Source organism: Capsicum annuum, chromosome 6 (assembly GCF_002878395.1).
Source record: "Capsicum annuum cultivar UCD-10X-F1 chromosome 6, UCD10Xv1.1, whole genome shotgun sequence".
NCBI classification, from domain to species: Eukaryota; Viridiplantae; Streptophyta; class Magnoliopsida; order Solanales; family Solanaceae; genus Capsicum; species Capsicum annuum.
This window is the reverse complement of record NC_061116.1, coordinates 54,190,118-54,210,626: the sequence shown is the minus strand read 5'-3', so window position 1 is coordinate 54,210,626 and position 20,509 is coordinate 54,190,118.

Below are 20,509 nucleotides of genomic sequence, written 5' to 3'. Positions count from 1 at the left end.
TAATCCATAAACTTTATCATGAAGCTCTTCATCACGTTCTAAAGACTTCAACTTTTCAAGTTTACAGTTAGGAGCAATATGCCCAAGCTTACCATATTTGTAACACTTAATTTTAGCAAGATCTTTATTAGATCTATTTTTCGTAAATTTGGTAAATTTGCGATAAGCTTTCCTAGCTTCAAGATCTTCTTTGGATATATATCTAGATATTATCTTCCTATAAGTTTTTTCATCCTTAGAATATCTATGATTCCTTTTCTTAGAAAAGGTTGGTTCGGGTACACCAAACTGAGTACAAAAATCTCCTAATTGAGATCGCTCCTTTAGCTTATCAATCTTAAGCTTTCTAGATAGCGTTAATTCATTGCATAAATTTAATCCTTCTTGTGTTCATACTCCTATCAATTTACCATAGGTATATTTTTCCTATGGAATTTCACCGTAAGAACCTCTAAGAGCCTTTCTCACCCTTTTAGCAAATAATGGAGGAAGTTCGTCTATAAACTTAGTCTTCCAATGAGCATACCTATCTTTCAGTAATTCTATAACCCAACTCATAAAGGTGTTTTTATACTACCTAAATTCTCCTATTGGTTTACATCTAAGATTGTTTGGGTGGGTTCGGACAGTTTCATACTGATTGGTGAATCTACCATTAAAATGTTCTAAAATAGTAAAAACAAGAGTATAAACAACATCTTCCCTATTTGCTGGTAGGGTTCTACCTAGATTATTAACCCCTGCCTCAATAGCTCTGGCATTGACAATTACAACCTTTGGTTCAGTAGTTAGAAAATTATCCTACCAGCTACAAAGTTGGCCAGTAAAACCAGTAATTATCATTTTACAGATAATTTTATCTGTGTTCCTTTCACTAGTCGTACTATAAACTATTGAATACATCATCATGTGGTGCACAAGATTAGTTAATTGCCTATCAGTTAGGCCATCTAGATTGCTTTTATATATATTAGAATCACTATAAGACGTATTAGTCCAATTCCAGTCCTTTATCAGAACATCTTGAGGAGTCGGTATTGGATAGTAATAAGTTTCCATACGGGGTAAATCAACATATTTGGGATTTTTACCTAGTTGTTTTCTAATCATCCGTTTGAGCTTATTAAGCTCTGATTTAATCTGATTTTTCAAATTAGAAGTTAATTCTAATTGATCAGTAAAATCAGTTGACAAATTAATAGCGTTAATATTCAAACCAGGAAGCTTTTTATCAAGAAGCTCTTCTAAATCCTTTAAAAGAGAACTGATTTGAAATCCCTGAATATCAGGAGGCCTTTGAATACTAGTATTAGTTGTTAAATCTTTTGACTTACTTCCTGAAGAGGAGGCAATAATAATAATAGTAGTAGTAGTAGTAGTAGTAGCAGCAACAACAACAACAACAGTAGTAGTAGTAGTAGGAGGAGGATGAGGAGGATGAGGAGTAGTAGTAGTAGTAGAAGTAGGCATAAAAAGACAAATCTATAGTACACCAACCTTCATATTAAAATAAACTGTGTGTATAAATATGTATAATACCATTTGGGATATTAGATATATTATTTTTAATTTAATAAGGAAGGGACTAATTATATATTTTCGTCGCTAATAAATAATTAAATAATTTATTTCATATGGTAACGGTGGATCATTTTGGTAGCAATTATTCATAGAAAGGGTTGATAAATATAAATAGACTTGTGATGAAAATTCTATTGCTACTTCTGTTGCTAATGATATATATATACACCGGGAAAGTTTAGTGTCAATTAGCTATGGATTTGAGGCTTCGTCTCTAATCCATTTCTGCGTGATGTTAATTTATTTTTTGGTTTTTAGCAACACAATTTTAATTTGGTATCTCATTCGTCACTATTTAATGATGAAAATTGATTCACTGATAAAATTCATCACTAAACACTAGTTTTTTTAGTGCCTCCTTGGTGGATGAGATGATAAAAGCAAGATTAAGATGGTTTGGCCATGTGATGAAGTGAGGTTTTAACGCTTAGTAAGGAGGTGCGAGAGGCGGAATATAATTGGTATGAAGAGGGGTGAGGTAGGACAAAGAAGTATTAGGGTGAGGTAATTAGATATGACATGACGTATATTCAGGTTACCGAGGACATGACCTTTGATAAAGAATGTAGAGGTTGTGTATTAAAGTAGAAAGTTAGTCGGGTAGGAGTATTATCGTGCACCGCAGTATGCTACTTTAGGTTTTAGCCATAGATATTTATCATTGTTATTGTCTATTATGTTTTGATTATTGTATTATCTTGTGGTTGATTATTATCTTTTGTGGTAGAGTAGTTGTCATATTTTCTTCACTATTATCCTCTTCTTTGTATCTAAATTTGTTGCACCTGAGTCGACGATCTTCCGAAACAACCTCTTTACCTCCTCGAGGTAATGATAAAAGTTATGTATACTTTACCTTCCTATGACCCTCACTTGTGGAATTTTATTGAATATGTAATTATTGTGTAAAATTCAATTGTCCAATTCAATACAAATTAGTTAGGTTACAATGAATCTACTCTTAATTAATCCTCTAGTTTTCCTATTCAAAAGAATTTAAATAAAATTAATAAGCATTTCTCCTAAAATATATAAAATATATACTCTTTTCATTTCAAATTAATTGACCCTCTTTTTAATATTTGTTTTAATTTAGCTGTCTCTTTTATGAAATCAAGAAATTTTATTACGTTATTTGAATATTATCCCTATCATTAGATGACTAAACAAAATGGAGATAATTGAAGAAAGGCGTCATTTAAGTCTTGAATGAAGAATTGGTGACATTGACCAACTTAAAGGGTCAAACGTAATTCGAAAACTTGATTAAGTTATTTGTGGACTTGTTAATATTTTCAAAACTTTTTAATCTTTTAAAAAATACAAATCAACCCACTTTCAAAAATTCAAATCAACCCACACCCCTCTCCTTTCCAAATCATCGACTGTTTCTCTCCTCTCCCTTCCCTAACCAATAGTTCTGTAAAATTTCCCCCTTCAATCTCTGACAACTTTAACCTCCAATGAAAAATAGTTGGGCGAGTTCCTTTTTTACTTTCAATTATCAATCCATGTGACAACAGTGTTCTTCGACGACAATAACTTTGAGTTCTTCGTCGTCCCATTTCTTCTTTCACAGGTATAAAATTGTGTCTTTTTAGTTATGAAGAAAAAAAAGAACTAGAGCCAACTTCTCTTTTTGTATTGGTTAATAATTTCAATATTTCTTGCTTAAATTTAAAATATGGACTGAAGAAAATCCTAATTTCTTGGATTTCTTCTCAATCTTTTCGGTGTGAAATATAATTTTTTGTTATTATTGTAGTTCTTTTTGTCAAACTGTTGATTCGATTTGTTGGTGTCTGTTGAGTTTTTTGAAGTTTAATTTTTGTTGTTTGTGTTTTTACAAACGCAAAACAATAATGTTCTTAATTTTAGTCACAGTTGATGTTCTTAGTGTATGTGTTGTGTTGGTGTTGTGGGGTTAATTTATTATTTTTCTTGGTAAAAATAGTATATTTTATATTAAACGGTGATAGTGCTGTTGTTTTATTGAACAAATTCCTAGTACTATTTTTTCTTCTGCAATAGATGAATTATTTGATGCGACAAATGAACTATCTGATAAAAAATATGAACCATCTGATGCAACAGATGAACCATTTGATGAAATAGATAAATCATCTAGTGCAACAGATGAAAATCTAATGCAACAATGAAAATTTGATGCGATAGATAAATAATCTAATAGATCATTAATCTGTTTCAACAGGCGACTCTTCTATTTGAAAAAAACCTAAACAATATTGACAGTTGATAACAGTTCTAATAGACAACTCATTTGGTAATGATGGGTGATCTGTTTCAACAGTTGAGTAATCCGTTTCAACATATGAGTGATCTATTTTTATTGTTTCCAATGGATTTCTGATTCGTTGCAACAGGTTAGTTATATGTTTCAATAGATAACCTACTTGGTGCAATGAATGAGTGATCTTTTTTACTCTTTCCAGTGGCTTACTTATCTGTTATAGTAGGTTGGTTATATATTGCAATAGATAACCTACCTGATGCAATAGAGGAGTGAGTTTCAACAGATGATTGATCTTTTTTTATTATTTCCAATGGATTACTCATCCGTTGTAGCAGGTTGGTTATATGTTCCGACTGGTAACATACTAGGTGCAATAGACCTATCATCTATTTCAACTGATGAGTGATCTATTTTTATTGTTGCAACAAATTACTCATCCATTACAATAGGTTAGTTATAAATTACAATAGATAACCTACCTAGTGCAACAAATGTGTGATCTATTGAAACTGTTATTTTACTATTATAAATATCAGATATAATGTTATCCATTTTTAGTGATGCATTAATCAATTATAATCTATTTTATGTTCCTGTTATTTTTAGATTATATGGCTCCCAAAAGAAAAGAACCGAATCAAGTCCAAGTAAAAGAACAAGTGAAGCTGCTAGCCTACATCCACCACTCTATGAGATTTCTTTACAAGTGTTATCTCAATCAGAAACAGAAGATAATGAACATGGAGAGGAGGAGTGTTTCAAAAGATATAATCCAAATGTTAATAGCCCTTCCACCGAAGAGTTGGCCAAAACCTTCAGCATTGATAGTTATCCTGTGAGAATGTAGTGCGATGGTGCCACAGATTTAACGGGTGATTTCGTGGTTAAGTCAGCCATGGAAAAATCTTTTGACATCCTCAGAAAAATACTTTGAGAACAAAATTTGGAAGCTTATTTCAGGAACAGCTGCTTTGGGCAATATCTTGATTTGCTGGAGGAAAACAATGCTCATTTCAAAATAAAAATGGTATATGATCTTCTCAAGCATAGTTTTATGTATGAAAACAAAGATAAGATAGATGAGGTATGGATAGATTACTGTGGCATGCTTGTTTGCTTTTGATGGAGGGAGTTTGTCGTAGTTACTGGATTAAAATATTACCCTCCTTCTCCTTCTCAAGTTATACCTATTCTAACCCAAAAAAACACCCCGCACACCCAAAAATGGCAAAGACAAGTCGAGTGATCATGATGACCTGGTGTCCCTTGTTGGTCCAAGCTTCAAAAAAATAAATTTTATAGAAGCGTTGAAAGGTAAAAGACTTTCAAAGAAGCATAAACAATCATTGTGCTTGGTTTGGTTTATACATAATATTCTTTGGGCGAGAGACGTTAACAACAACATACAACTTGATTTGATAAGCTCTTTGAGGATATTGAGGCATTTCACGGTTATCCCTGGGGTTATGAAAGCTTCAAAATGACTGTCAAATATTTATTGTCTTCGTTAACGCCAAAGACAGTCAACTTATATGGCTTTCCATGATAAATATTTCATTTATTATGATATGATTTATTTTTTATTCAATAATGCTTTTAATTTATTAGACTTATTTTATAGGCTTAGGAATTTGAAGCCATTCCTTATTTGAGACAACAAGTGAACTACCAGGAAGAAGTTTTCTATTCAAGAATCCTCAAATGGTTGTTGTTCAAAATTGATAAAAATGCAAAATTTCTTGATCTTTTCACCCCCGAAGGAGGCAGTAAGTCTAATTCTAATTAAGTTTTTTTTAATTAATGATTTTTTAAAATGATTTCATCATCATTCTAATATATGTACTGATTTATTTTAGATGGTCCATCCATGGCTTATTCCGACCAATTGAGAGTTGAAGATGCTATTTTTTCTTACTTTACGATCTGTCCAAACTTTATCGGACCCTAAGGTCATTGATAGAATAAAGAAGGAATTGTTTGGAGAAAAATCCATCATAAGAAAAATAATTTTAGAGGGTGGGTTTGTTGTTGATGATGATGGTAGTGGTAGTGTTGCTGCTGTTGGGGATAATGATGCTCCTCTTACAGTTTTTGAAACAACAAACGATTATGATTATGATCATATTGGTTATACAGATTTTGCCACTTTTAGCAAATGTTCGGCTTGCAAATGTCAAGAATGCTAGGCGAAACATGAAGGAGTGATTAATGTTATTAATACATTAACTACTTTTGTAAAGGAAACGACATCTAAGAGGGGTGTCAGGTGTCATTCCATCAAAGAGAATTTCATATCCATACACTCCACTAGAGATCAAGGTGGCTAAGAGGAGAAGGAAAGAAATTTTCAAGACATTATCATGCATCAAAAAAGGAAAATTGCAACTCCTCTGTCTTTGTCTTACAACTTTGATCAATGTACAAGGGCCACAGGAGAGCAATATAAGCTGAAGAAGGTGAATGTATATCATCTATTCCAACAAAAAAACAGACGCATATCTATTTCAATAGATAATACATCTGCTGAAAATTATCAAACAGATATATACATATGTTACAACTATCTTCTAACCTATTGCATCAAATGCGTTATCTATTGCAATATATGTTCGTCTATTTCAACAAATTAAACAGGTCTTTGTACTATTTTAATTTATCCCAATAGATGAGTCATATGTTGTAATAGATGGGTCATCTATTTGAAATTATCGTACAACTCTGTTTTACCTGTTCGAATTTATCCCAACAGATGATTCGTCTGATGTAACAGATAAATAGTTTGTTGTATATCTGTGATTAGCATTGACAATTCTAACTTTTTAGATGGATGTCATAGTAGAAGATACTATTGAAAAACATAATATCACAGTTGATAATCCATTAACTTCTTCCATGGAAAAAGAAAAAGTGGAGCCTGTCAGTTTGGAAGAATGGAAGAATTGCCCATTTGAACGATTTAACATCTCGGATGAGGCTCCAAAAAAAACTAACAAAGTTGATCAACGACTATTCAGAATGGATTGTCGATGGTCTGTTAAAGCATCATGCCGACAGGTACATAAATTATTTTTAAAGATATTGATTTATACAATTCTTATTGTAAAACATGACATTAACATATATAAACCATGTGGAAAAAAAATGAAGAACACTACAAAGTGAATGAATCGAGTCTTAGTTTTGATATGTTTGACTCTATTGTTGCACATTCTGGAATAAATAATTGGTTTTATTTGATGTCACAACCCCAAACTTGCTGGAATGATGATGTTTAAATGCATACATATTATAATTAATTAATACTTTATTTAGTTATATTTGTGTATTAATTTTACTGTCACATAATCTGAAATGTTTGATAATATGTGCAACACATTGATGTCATTTTTCACAACCTTCAAAAGAAGGCAAAGTTGCAAACATAAGAATACAGATACACGACAGACAATTATTTATATAAATTTTATATCAATAATGCCTACGATAAGTTTTGTCAATTACAACCAAATGTTTTCTGAAATAAGGAATGCTTAATCAACATCGTCAAAGGTTTTATCATTCCTGCTGACTTACCTTGGCATTTTTTCGATGAAGTGTACATCCCAATTAATTATGGTGATGAATCCATTGGGTGTTGGCTATTGTCATTATAACAGAGAGGCGCATTATAGTTTATGACTCGATGTGGCGAAGAAGACATTTTGAGTCATCGTTTAAGATACAAAAGCTGGCCAAAATATTGCCTACTTACCTTGATATGAGTGGCTTTTGGGACCAAAAGGTTTGTACTGATTGGTCGACAATTGAAGCATACCAGGATAAAATGGGTAATCCATTTGATGTAGAATATGTTAAAGAAATTTCTCAACAACCCATTGGTAGCCTGTCTGTATCATGATTTACTTTTATATCATAAATTTCACAATGTTTACATGAATTACAAGATATGGATTATTTGTTTTTTTTAAATACAGGGATTGTAGTCTTTTTGTTGCCACTTTTGCTAAGTATTTAAGCGATGGATTCCAAGTACTCAATGATGAACTTGATGATGAATTACTACGAAAAAGATATGCTGCTCTTTTATGAAATATGGAGAAGCGAAAGCGTAGAAACCGTATGCAAGCGACATTAAAGATCTACGATGACCAAAGCCGAATTCCATAGCACTGGATGAAGAACAACTTGTCCATATTGAGTAGATCTTTATAGCTAGAGTCTGTCAAAGTAATAACCTCTCCTTCAAAATTGTTGGCACCAAAGGTTAAATGGTTGATTTGCTTGTAGAGTAGATCATTTGTACCAATAATAATTTTTTTTACATTTCATTCATTTGTTTAGTTATTTCATGTAATTTCTGAAGGCTTCAATTTATTTTATGTAATCTATGAATATAATTTTATTCTTAGCTTTGAACTTACCAATTAAAATGGAATACTAGATTCAAATATCGCAACAGATAATACATCTGTTGCAACAGACAACATATCTGTTGAAAATTATCAAACAGATTTAGACATATGTTGTAACATGTAGATTATCTATTAGAAATTATCAAACAGGGCTTTCTACTATTTTGATTTGTTCCAATAGATTACCTATCAGTTGCAACAGATCGACTATATGTTGCAATAGATTATATATCTGTTGTGATAGATAGACTGAGAAACATCTGCATAATGCAACAGATGACCAATCCATTGCAACATATAATCAATCTGTCCCAACAGATATACTTTCTGTTACAACTGATAGACAATTTGTTTCATTATAAAAAATTATACTTTCGTCAAACATAAAAAATTGCCACTACATGTAAAGTAAGTGGCTTGAAATAAAATTTAGTTATGGTGTTTATCTTTGTACACCTTCTTTAGACACAGGCTCCAAACATCTAGTTAGTACCCCATAAGCCCAGATCTCTTGCATCTTTTCCATAGTGGCATTACACATATTGGCCATTTCTGTGTTGGTTAGCAAATATTCGACATATACAAGCGCGTACGGCCCGCTCGCGGCACCAATTTTATTTTTTGTAGGTCTATGTCCTTATTTTGACCTTCAAAATCCGATGCTTTCTTTTTATACACTTCTTCTGGAAAATGGTCAATCAGTTTACTCTGCCTCAACAAGCTGGGGAGCAACTCTAACAGTGGCTACATGTGGGTAAAAAAATAGCAATCGTCAAAGACAGGTAAGTTGCAGTCATAAACCTTAATCTTTTCCTTCTCGATAAGTATCTCAACAGTGAGAAAATGTATGACTTTCACATTCATGACTGCAAGAATTCTCTTTGCCTTGGTCTATCTTTTGCCGTGTAGATATGGCCTCTTTTCTCTAACAAAGTTAATCATATATTCATCCCATTGGAACCTAGAAATTAGTGAATCAAATCCCTGGCCATCGGGAGTTGATGCTAGCTTACTGAGCTCATTGTACCTATTCTTGAAATTATTGTAGAAGTTGAGGTCTATTATCCTATCGGCGGCGTCATAAGAATCTGGGTATGCTAATTGCCTTCCCCTCACAAGGTAGAGAATTTCATCAATATACTATGATATAAGAAGATAATTTTTAAATAGATTAGTAATTATAAAAAGGAAAAACATAGTGGAAAAATGCAATAGATAGGACATCTGTTGTAGAGGGTTCTCTAAATCTGTTCACAGCTTACCCAACTAACACAACTTATGCAATAGATGTTTAATCTGTTGTAATAGAACCACCACCAGTTGTACTAGAATTCCCAAGTGTTGCAACAAATTACACAACTGTTGCGTAGCTTCTTCTTCATGGAGTAGATTAGAAGGCTAGGTTAGGAAAATTGAACTTACCTTGTCCACGCACCAGTTACGCATATCTGTCATACTCTTAAAGTCTTGGGCGTCAAACATATGCATGGTTTATTCTTGTGTAGGTTTCTTCTTCTTGGCATACGTGGTCTTTCGCAGTTACTTTCTCTCTTCGTCTCCAAGTACCACGTATATGTACACCTTCTTTAGTGTCCCCTGAACTTCAATAAATTTTGGAGAGGGAGAAGTTGCAATATTTTTGTTTTCAGACTAGAAAATATTTGGCTAATTTTTCTTTTCTTTCTCCTAACCGTCACTGTAGGAGTGTATGGATCCTTCACCTTCTTGGATAGTATGACACCTCTCTTGGATTTCAATTCCTCGGTAGCTTCATCTATAGACTCTAGTTTTTCAAGGATTATATCTTGTCTGTACTTGCACACTTTGAATTTACAATGAGAACATGAGGATGAAAAGGGTGAGAGGGACCATTGTAAGGGTAAGAGGGACCGGTGTAAGGGTGAGAGGGACCTATGCAACGGGTAATTTCAAACGTATTTATTTTTTCTTAAGCATGAACACAGTCATCATCATGAATCACATCAGTATCAGCATTAAGATAGTTGCCACCAACATAAACAACTCCACCAGCAGCACCCTAGGAGAAACACCCGAATATGTTGTAGTAAGTTGAACATGAAGAGATTCAACATTAGGCTGACCTTACCTAACTGCTCTTTTTATGGTTGTTGCTCCAGCCAATTCCTTCTTTATTAACTCCACCGTTAGGTGTGTTATTATATCAATATGACCTAGAGTAATAAAAGAAGTCATCCCCAACTCCTGCTCAGTAGGGAGGATCTAAGGATGTACAACCTATAAAAAAGACAGATATATTTGAATCATATAATAATAATTTACAGTCAATTGGGTTACATGTTAACACAGTCAACCTATGCAACAGATAATCTATCTGTCATAACAGTTGATCTTTATGTCACAACAGATTAACAATATGTTGCATCTGATTACCCATATATTGCATAATTTATAATAGATAGGTAATCTGTTGAGTTAGGTTCAGAGAACCAGAGCAACATATGGTTAATCTATTGCAAAATATGGATGGTGTGTCACAATATATTACCCATCTGTTGTACTAGTTGCAGTAGATGAGTAATCTATTGGAACAGATGACTTATCTGCCACAACAGATGGCACATCTATTTCAATATCTTTCTTTGAGTCAAATTATTTTACTTGAAAGAATACGCATTGCATCATCCAGAGGGTTAAAGTGATCAGCCTTCTTAATTCTTGTAATGCTCTTTACAACCAACCAACTTAGGATCCTTCGATGGAAAACATCATCTGGGTAATCCCTGACCTGCTTTCGGGGGTAGGAATGAATTTAATAACCAAGCCTAAAATATGTAAACAGGAAGCATACAAAAAAAGTCATAATAATTATTCAATATAAAATAATGGATGAGTAAATAAATAGTGATTAAATTTTTCATAAAATCCCAAAGAAGCCGTATAATATGATCATCTTTGGGGATAACTATGTAAGTAAATATTTGACTGTTAAGTTGTAGCAGTCATATCTCCAAGGATAATCGTTGAATTTCTCAAAATCTACAGCAAGCCTCAATAAATCATCTTTTATAACTTTCTTGATGCCTCTTTCCAAGCAAACCAGACTAAGAACAATTGCTCCCTGTACTTCTTTGGTACGGTTTTATCCTAGAGATCTTCTATCAAATCCACCGCTTTGTATTTACGTCTAGCAATGTCCAAAAACCCATCTATTTTTTCCTTCTGTTTGTTGGTTTTGGTGGGTAGTTACTTTGACAATGCCTTTTCTCTATTTGTGGTGGTGGTTTAGCTGTCCTACTTTCCATAGAACTTTCGTGGGGTGTTTCCTTGATGAGACATTCTTCTGGACGATCGCATATTAAGCCAGTCATTATGGCAAACTCTTTCAAGCCCAAAAAAATCGGCATGCCATAGTAGTTGATCCAAATTTCATCTATATTTTTCCCCCTCTCCTTCAAAACTTTATCATCCCCCACGTACTTAATCCTGCACTTGAGAAGACCATATACTATGCTCATTTGGAAATAGGCAATGTGGTCCCCAGGTGGCTCAAGAGAGCATCCAAAGAAGCTCTTCTTAAGAAGTTTGTCTATGGTTTCGTTCTTCATAATATTCCTAAAATCATTAACTGGTTTCCCCACTTGGCATTTAAGTACAATATCACCAGTTAGTTCTGTAAGGTCATCTATCGGCATTATAACTTGAAACCTGTAAATATAAATAATTTTGACAGCCTCATACTGGGAGTTCAATCACAATTCATGCCCCATTAGTGATGCTTTGTCATCATGTTGATCATCATTCTCTTTCTCACTTTCTACTTCTTTCTCTTCTTGTTTATCATCTTGTTGATCAACATCATCTTTCTTACTTTCTACTTCTTTCTCTTTTTGTTTATCTTCTTCTCCCTCACTTTTATTTTCCTTACCATCCTCTATATATCTTTCTCCACCCCCCTTTTCATAACTTTTGAGATTGTTCAGAAAGTTCCTCTGAATCCATTTGTACTCTAGTTTTTTTGGTTGGGTGGTCAGAAGTTGATCCACTTTCAGTTTCTTTTCTTTTGAGAGACATTTTTTAACAACAAAAATAGAAAAACAAAAAATACTTTACATGTGATGTCACATTTTTTAACTACAAAAATAGAAAAACAAAAAATACTTTACATGTGATGTCTGCATAATTTCTTAAAAAAGGTAAGACAAATTTCAATAAATTATTACATGCCACATTACAAATAAATACTTCAACGGATAACCCATTAGTTGGAACACATGGGGAATCTATTTGGAGACCTATTTAATATCTCCCATCAGATGTTCTACCTATTGCAATAGATGGATAACCAAGACCACTACCACCACCAATGCCACCAATACCACCAATACCACTACAAAGACCACCACCAAGACCACTAACACCACCACTAATGCCGCTAATATGAACCCCAACACCAACACCAAGACCACCACTACCACCACCACCACCAATGCCACCAATACCTGAACCAAGGCCACCAATACCGCCAACACAATTACCAACACCAAGACCACCAACACCACTACCAAGACCACTAATACCGACACCACCACCAACAACCACCAACAATACCACAAGCACCATCCAACAATACCATGATAGTCGACGAAATAGTGCAATAAAAACTAAAATTTTCTTGAGTTCTTCCTATATTTTTAGCATCAAAACTCAAAATTGTTAATCAATTTTCGAAGATAATACAATTAAAAGTCTTTTTTTTCATCATTAAATAAAAATTCCTAATTTTTAGAATAAATAAAATATGTAGAACTCTTCTCGAACTCTGTTACCTATGAAGACAGAGAAAACGATGGATACAAGTGAGAATGAAGTCAAAAATAACAACTATATGGTTGAAAATGGGAAGAAAATTAATTTGTTTTGAAGGGTTGAGCAATATGTTGAGTAGTTGTTGTCTGTATTGTTGAGAGGCAAAGACTTAATTGAATTTGTAGTTGATCCTATGTACTTATCCTTAGTTCTAGATAAATCAATATACATATTAGCTTAATAATAAGTTAATATGAATCGTTTCAACTCAGAGTGATCGATCGAGAAATCGGGTCGGGAGGAACATAATACCAACATCATGCTATTGTAAAGACTCAATTGAAGTTGTAGTTGATCCTATGTACTCATTCCTATTTCTAGATAAATAAATTTAGGTAGTAGATTAAAATTAAGGTAATATGAATCATTTCAACTCAGAGTGATTGATCGACGACTTGGGTTGGGAGAAAAACAATATCAATATCATGCAATTGTAATGACTCAATTAAAGTTATAGTTGACCCTATGTACTCATCCCTAATTCTAGCTAAATAAATTTAGGTATTATCTTAACATTAGGTTAATATTAATCATCTTAACTTAGAGTGATCGATCGACGACTCGGGTTGGGAGAAATGCAATACCAATATCATGTAATTGCAAAGACTCAATTGAAGTTATAGTTGATACTATGTACTCATCCCTAGTTTTAGCTAAATAAATTTAGGTATTATCTTAACATTAATTTAATATGAATCATTTTAAATCAGAGTGATTGATCGATGACTTGGATCGGGTGGAATGCAATACCAGTATTATGCAATTGCAAATACTCAATTGATGTTGTAGTTGACCCTATGTACTCATCCCTAGTTCTAGATAAATAAATTTAGGTATTATCTTAAAAATAAGTTAATATGAATCATTTCAAATAAGAGTAATTGATCGATGACTCTGGCCAGGAGAAACACAATACCAACATCATGCAATTGCAAAGACTCAACAGAAGTTGTAATTGACCTTATGTACTCATCCCTAATTCTAGCTAAATTAATTTAGGTATTAGCTTAAGATTAAGTTAATATGAATTATTTTAAATCAGAGTGATCTATCGATGACTCGAGTCTGAAGGAATGCAATACCAACATCATGCAATTGTAAAGACTCAATTGAAGTTGTAGTTGACCCTATGTACTCATCCCTAGTTCTACCTATATGAATTTAGGTATTAGCTTAACATTAAGTTAATATGAATCATTTAAAATTAGAGAGATCGATCGACGACTCGAGTTGGGAGGAACGGAATACGAACATCATGTAAATAAAAAGATTCAATTAAAGTTGTAGTTGACCCTATGTACTCATCCATAGTTCTAGCTAAATTATTTGTAAAGAAATATGTTGCAACAAATTTTGAAATAGATATAGAGATCTATTGTAATATATTACGTATCTGATTTAATTATCAAATAGAAATTTGCATCTGTTGCGATAGATGACTAAGCTGTTGAAAATTTTTAAACAGATATTGATATTTGCTACAACAGATGACGTATCTATTTGAAAATCTTTTTTCAGTTCTAAAGCAATCTTGATATGGATACGACTACAAAACACATGAAAATAACCAACAACAAAAGACACAAGCCGAGACACAAGCTGGAATTTCTACCCACGGAAACAACATAAGAAAATAAGAACAAGAACAAGATACAAATACAACAAATGCAATGAACTTAAAGATAGTTAACTTGAAATAAGGAGATATAAATTCTAAGAACCAAGATGTGTATCAAACACCAAGACCCCTAAAACCTGTATAATCAAACACCAAGCTCTTATGTAGACATAAGAGGGAATCCACCACTCAAGCACCAATATTTCAAGCCAAATTGCAACACTAGTGATTCCACGCTGATACTACTGTTGTTATGGTTACCACACTACCTTTCATGAGATGATTCTTTCAATATCAAATAACAACTAACTGAAATAACCCTAAAATGTTCTATCTATAACCTACTATAAGATGAAGACAAAAAGACCAAGGTCCCCCTAATGAGTGGGGCACCTATGGAGTGCAAAGAATGGACATAAAATGACCAAGATACCCTTAATGAGTGGGATGCCTTAGAGTGTGAAGAAGGGGCGGTCATGGAGTGTTTAAAGCTCTTCTTCACACTTCAACATATGCAATCACTTGTGTCATCTTGGCTTTCATGATTATTTTTTATCACTTGGACTCTCTCAGGATTCTCATCAAGGCAAGCTCCCAAGCAACCTTCCACACACAGAATTGATCTTTTGTGGACATAAAATAGGTCCCCCATGCCTATTTCCATGCCCCCAATATGCCCAAAACTATATTCTTCAATGTGTTGGCCTCGCATTATATCATCAAAAGCTAAGATAGTCGTTTACCTTATATCATCCTCTCCTTCTTGAAAAGGATTCGACCTCAAATCCATACTTGCAACACCAAATAAAGGACAAACAAGTGCAACATCCTCATGGCATGAGGGTTAGGGTTAGTCCAACAAATAACATCATCATGCCAAGGTGGTACACACTTGAAATATAGCCAAGGATCTTTTGTGTTAGAAATTAGAAAGCTACTAAAAAATACATGAAGGAGTTGGCTATGGAAGCCACCATCTCTACACATATATATAAGAAGGATATCACACAAGTGGGGTTGATCCAATGTAGTTTCAAGAGAATACTCTCTTTTTGACCTACAAGTGATAAAACCTTGGTCAATAATAGAAACACAAAATGGTGAACCCTCTTGGATCCTTTTATGACTCCCCTTCTTTAACCGTTTATCTTGGTTGGGTTTTTTCCTTTGCATAATATGGGCCCCTCAAGTGGATTTCGAATCCCAAGAAAGAGTTTCCATTTTATGAAAGGGTACCAAAATCCTCATTCAAGCCTTGTTATCATGTATACCACGCAATAAGTTAGATGTATGACAATCTCTATATCCCATGAGATTACTGGGGTCAAATGGGAGAAGTAGCCAAGGGCTTGAGTCTCGGCCATTCTTACTTTCTCCTAAGGTGCCATCCTCAAAAGTAGGCATACTCTTTTTATCGCTATTGGAAATATCATGAGCAAAAAGAGGGTTGATAAAGGTGTTCCACAAGTGATCTGAAAATATAGTGTTCGTATGCATGCACTTACTACTAGTTTCAAGATCTCCACTAGGAGTATGTCCAACATAAGAAACACATAGAGAAGAAGTAGATGGAATTTCTAAGCATGCACCACCTTCTCTTTCACAAGAGTAATCCTTACATAGCTACAAATCACCCTTGGCAGAGAAGGGATCACAATCAAATCCATCTTCACAAGAACAATCACAATTTAGGTTTCCTAAATATTCAAGAAAATCAAGGTCATCTTCACCCGATCGATCATTTTGCACACCCTCACTAGTTGTTGGAAACTTACATACCAACATAGACTTACCTTGGTTTTTACAAGGGTCAACTAGTATGTGAATATTCTCATTACTAGACAATGGAACCTCATTCCTGTTTTAAGTGCTAGCACTAGGTGGACACAAATCATTTTTACAAGAAGAATCAATTTGTCATCTATAGGATCAAATAGTGCTCCCTTACTTACATCAAGAATTGGATCTTCTTGCAACCTAGAAATATCAAGAGCATTACAATGGGAAGATTCACGCTATTTTTCTCTTGGCAAACTGCCAACTACATCTATTTGTCTACTACTAGCCATATCACAACATTTTAACTTTATAAGAGTGTAGAAGATAATAGTTTTACCTTGTATCTCATATTAGTTTTGGCCTTCACCTTAGAGTGTTTTATGGCAGCCCAAATTCTCCTTTGGGGAGCTCTCATCACAATGGAGTTTTTGATTAAGTGGAGCTTAGACAAGAGGAATTGGATTTAGTCGTCTAAGTATGGATATTGATAAGTGGTGAGATTACCACTCAATCACACTCATTATTCATGCACACTACCTTGTTATGGATGAATAAATGAGACATAATTGGGATTAGATGCACTAATGTCCACCTTTTAAAGGCATAAAGCGAAAAGGTTGGAAGTATGTGGATTGGAGCTTAAAATAATCAAAAAAGGAGCAAAAAAGTACAACTGAATACCTGAAATAGAAGGGCCTCAGGTACCACGATTATGAACTGCTTACCTCAGTTGGGAAATTCAAGTATGGTCAATCAATTACGGTCGTGGAGATAAACCGAGATTGTGTAGTCACGGTTGTAGCCACACCTACGTGATCGCGGCCTAGCAGAGGATTTCATCCTAGGGACAAAACTATAATTTCACGTGATGATCCTAATTTGATAAAAATGACTCAAACCATATCATGAAGGAAATAATTCCATCTTCCCCAATTTTTAGTTTTAGTTTTAGTATAGTTCATAGCCTCCATTTTTTGGAGAAGAAAATATTGTATAAATTATAGGTGAAGAATACTCTAGAGACTTTCTAAGTGGAAGATTTGCTCACTTTCGTTGTTGATATTATGGGAGAGCCAAGGTTGAAGTAACATTCTCTTAAATCTTCAACACATTATTTCAATGGAGATTATGGCTATATCTATGCTTATTTATCTTATGTGTAGCTAAATCTCCCTCTTGTGATTATGTGTGAATAGGGGTTTAAGTGTGTGTGGGTTGTTATTGTTAGCATCTATTTGGTAGTTCATATTTATAGGTTTTATCATTGCTATGCTAGTTTGGTTGGGATTTGATGGGTAAAATCCCCAAATACCCATATGGGTTTGATGAGAAAAAACTCCAAGCTCTAGAAATCTTGAGGCCATCTCTGAAAGAAGGGTTTTGAGTAAAGTTTAGGAATCTGTATCATCCTCGAAAGAGGGATGTGGAGACCAAAGTAATGACAGATAATTAGGTGTGTAGTTTGCTAAATTCCTACTATCTTAGACATAAGGGTGATTTTGAATTTATCTATACCATGGACATCATCCTAGAAATAGTGATGCCTTGATTGAGGTTGTGGTTACCAATTATTGAACACACCCATTAGGTATTAGAAAGAATCAATGGGTAAAATTTTGGTGTTTTGCTGAAAGACTAGTATCAAAATCTATAACCAAGCCTATCCATATTCGACTTACTAAATTGATGTTGATTATTAACTCCCACATGTCACTCCCTTAGTAATGAATAATCCCAAGATCTATGTATAGTTGTTAAAACTCTAATTATTTGTAGCCTCAATTTTATACTCAAAAAATCTAAAAAGAAATATTAGTGTAGGAGCCTATCTCCCTCATTTTATCTTTTTGTACCATTTGTTTGAATTCAACTTGTATCTATCATTTTGAATTAATTTTATTGCCACTCACATTGTTCCTCATGGATTTGACCCTGCCTCTAAAGTTGGGTAAATATATTGACGACGACCGCCTTGCACTTAAATTGACGTGTAAGTTGAGCGTTATTAGATATCAATTGGCGTAGCCTTTAAAGGTTTTATTTGAAATATTCACAAGTGGCCCATGGTACCTAAGAAAGACAACAACAAAGAAAAAATAAGAAAATTGTTAGCTAAAAAGTATCCCCACACTTTCCTCTCTTTGGATACCTCACACTTGGTCTCATAAGTATTGTAAGTTGGCTTGTACTCCGTGAGACATTGAGGGGTGATTTCTACTATTGTCGGAGTGGGTTTTGTTTGAAAGACTCAAATGAAATATGGTTTGGACTTGAGCCAAGTATTTACAACGAATCAAAAAGATAAACGGCACACAAGGAACAAAAACATGAAGAAACGGACTCAAAACCAACTCACAATCTAGTAGGTTATTACTAGCTTGTAAATAAGTACTAGAACCAATAAATGAAACTAAAGGAACAAGAAAAATGAAACTAAGAACTCTAAAATTTTGAGCCTTAGGTCATTTTTGGAGGATGGTGATGTGGTAGCCACGTGACAGCCTCGGATTGGGCGTTGCGAGTTGTTGAAATTTCAAAAATTTTTGTTTTTCAACTTGAATTGTTCTAATCTCCAATTTGGAAGAGTGGATTTTCGGCTATAGTAGGCCAAACAAAACTTTGGAGCCCTTTTTCAAAATTCAAGAGGCTTTGACTTTCTTGCACCTTTTTGGTAATACAACCTTTTTGAGGGTCTTGTCTCCTTTCCTCTTTTGTCAACCTTGAAAAATGCCCTTTCTCCTTTTTTGGCAATAAGGCTTTTTGAAAGACCTATTGTCTACTTTATCCTTTTATGTTGTCTTGGAAATGTTTCCAGGACAAACAAAGACCACTCTTTCATTCACTTGATTTTTAGATCAAACAACCTCCTTCGAGGATTCTTCTTTAACACAACATGAAGAAAAACAAGAACATTCAAGAATGGAAACCAAATCAAATGAGCTCCAAATTGAATGATTTTGTTTCTTTTAGCTCACGTTGAACTCCACAACAACAACACATTTTCAATTTTAAATATTCAACAACAACATCAACAATATATGGCCAAGTTTGAATCCACTACAACAACAACCTTCAAACTTTAAGATCAACTCGAAAATAGCTCAAAACTTAGATTTAGACTCTTTTAGTGTTAGTGAAGAAGAATCTAACACTAGAAATAATTCAAAACACACAGAAACTCCTAAATCTAAGTTCAAGTTTTGGCCAAGACACCAAAAATGGGACAAATTCTTTTTTTGTTGGATTTTTGGTTTTACAACATTTTTTTTTATTTTCAAGCTAACAAACCTAAAATTGATTTTGTTTGAACCCATGCTCTGATACCAAATAACACAGATATGACTATAAAACATACAAAAATAGTCAACAATAGAAGACACAAGCCGAGACACAAGCTGGAATTTCAACCCATGGCAATAACATAAGAAAATGAGAACAAGAATAAGATACAAACGAAACAAATGTATTCTCACATTCATGTTATTTTGTTAGTTAGTATTGTTCATGCATATGAACCATTGCATTTATCCTACCTCCCTTGCATACCAGTACATTCAATCGTACTGACGCATTTGCGCTATGGTATTTTATACCATAGGTTCATAAGCATATGCTCTAGAGTAACAGTAGTATTTTAGTTTCAGCAGTCAGAGTCTGCAGTAAGTCCTCATCATTCGAGGATGTGATTATTTGATTATTTCATTATTTTAGTACCTATTTTATTTTAGCAGATGTGGTTAGTTGGGGTCTTATCCCATTAGCTCCTTATTCAGACAGTTCAGTTTTAGAGGCTCTCAGACTACAACATGTTCAAACAGTTATTTTAGTTATTTTAGTATTGTTATACCATATTTTTAGTTATGTATCAGTATCGAACCTTATTCTCTTTCGATTCATCTTTCTGCATTTATAATATTACCATTATTATTTAGGGCTCAGTTGCAGATATCAGTCATGGGTTAGCTTATGGTCTTTTGGGATTATGAGCACCGTGTAGCATTCTGGGTACCAGATTTG